At 42.7% G+C, this 1,980-nt stretch overlaps 1 non-coding gene across 1 annotated transcript; it reads right to left on the reverse strand.

Moving 5' to 3' along the window:
* Positions 1-1,515: 1,515 nt before the first annotated feature.
* On the reverse strand, positions 1,516-1,610 carry trnai-uau (transfer RNA isoleucine (anticodon UAU)). Its single transcript has 2 exons — positions 1,573-1,610; positions 1,516-1,551 (listed from the first exon to the last, which is right to left on the reverse strand). It is a non-coding gene; the product is annotated as a tRNA-Ile (tRNA).
* Positions 1,611-1,980: the final 370 nt, after the last annotated feature.

Below are 1,980 nucleotides of genomic sequence, written 5' to 3' on the forward strand. Positions count from 1 at the left end.
CACTGAATTTTGCGTAAAATAGGCTTTGTAATCGCAATCTCGTCAAAATCACACTGGTGATTCAGGTCTGTGCACTCTTCATATCTTGTTGAAATTAAAACAGACCACTGGAGTTCTTGAATGAAGGCAGGACGGAAATCAGAGATGGAGAATCAGCCCTACCTGTCTTCCTTCCTCAGCGATTGACACCAAATGAAAGACTAGCGGGAACAAAGCCAAATGATTAGGGAGCAGAAAAACAACTTTATCTTTTAGGAGGAAATGTAATTTCAAAAATATTTATCAAACTTAATGAGGAGATTTACTGTTTTAGTGTCTTTAGTTGAGAGATAAATAATGGGCAGGACAATGGGGAGAAATCCTCATTCTTTTTGGCATACTCTCATGGGATCTGAGGCCTCGGTTCAAGGTCTTACTGGAAAGACGGCACCACCGACAGTGCAGCTCTCCCTCAGTACTGCACTGGAGTGTCAGCCTGGATTATGTGCTCAGGTCTCTGTTCATTCGGCTGGAATGAAATGACGGAGATAAAGGGAAAAATGATATGGAGTCAAACTTCAACTTGGCGCCCTAGATAAATTGCGTATCGTAATCGGCCGCCCTTTATAAAAACCGCCCCAGTTATGTTTCCATCGATTACATAAGCAATGATAATCAGCCCTGTCTATAATGGGCGGGGTCGTGGTCAGTCAAGGATCATTCTGTGTCTGTTTAAATCGGGTGTGCTCACAATCCCGGATCATTTAGTGCGTTAGTCTATTTTAAAGAAAAGCAATTCCAGTTGTGATGACCGAGTTGGTGAGTTTCATCTAAATGCCGTGGGGTTCGTCTGGGATTTGAGCCCAGAAGCTCTCGCATTTTAATTTGTGAAATGTCCTACGCGAGAATCATGCCCCAAGACCAAGGAGCTGACGATATTTGTCCGAAGTTACATTAGGTTTCTCTGCTCTAGTGCGAACCCAATTCGCAGAGGTCGTGTTCATTAATTTGAAATATGTTTATCTTTTCCTAAATCCACTTCTTTATATGAGCAGTTTTCCTGAATCTGCTCACTATTCTCCCCATAACAAGAGGGTCGGCGATAGCCTAATTGTTGATATGGTGTTTGGGCGATTGTCTGAACGTAACTTCCGTCCTTGTAATTCTCAACATCATGTTCAGGTGAATCGTTGTTTGTGTTCAACGTGATATCGGAAACCTGTACAGATAACTCGTGAGTTTACACATCTTCTCGCTTGTGCCAAAGACTTAGCCACTGCTTTGAAATCGAATTTATTTCCTGCACATTATTCTTTGCCTGATAGTTGCTGGTTTAACAGTTAAAACTGGCCCCACCTTCCCTCCTGTCAATAAGTAACACTGAAGGGCTCCTTTAAATCTTCCATCCGTTATTGGAACACAGTGGGCCTGAGGAACATAAGAGCCCACGTGGAACAGCTAATAAGTGTATAGTTTGCGGAAAAAACAATTGTACCTTCTGCTCCGGTCGAAATAGCGCACAGCAAAAGCATTGGCTGCTCTAGGTGAGGCTCGAAATTACAACCTCGGCATTTCTCCGAACCTGTACTGCTATATAAGTACCGCGCGCTAACCGATTGCGCCACTAGAGCTGCGCTTGATTGGTATTCGTTATCCGCGCTCATTTACTTGCACAATTCAGGTTGTCTAATCGTGCGGGGGTGCAATGTTGTTTAATTGATGCGCATTGTCTGGGTTTATATGAAAGAGTGAAGCAGGAGTTACTCTCATGTGTTCGCGAGCTTATGAATTTACCAAAGGCTGCCCCAGATCCTGGTGTCATAAGTACTGAACATTTTTACCCAACTCCTAAAATACAGTCTGCAAAATGAGAACCGATGAAAATTCGTCACATGCAAAACAAAGAAACGTTTTAAAGTTTTGCCCATGATTCGTTAACCATGTGAGTTACCGGTTGATTAATGACGATTACAGCAAATTTCTCACACAGTCTAATGAGAT

This window comes from Somniosus microcephalus, unplaced genomic scaffold (assembly GCF_052327205.1).
Source record: "Somniosus microcephalus isolate GS21.2 unplaced genomic scaffold, FLI_Smic_1.0 unresolved_chr1, whole genome shotgun sequence".
Lineage (NCBI taxonomy): Eukaryota > Metazoa > Chordata > Chondrichthyes > Squaliformes > Somniosidae > Somniosus > Somniosus microcephalus.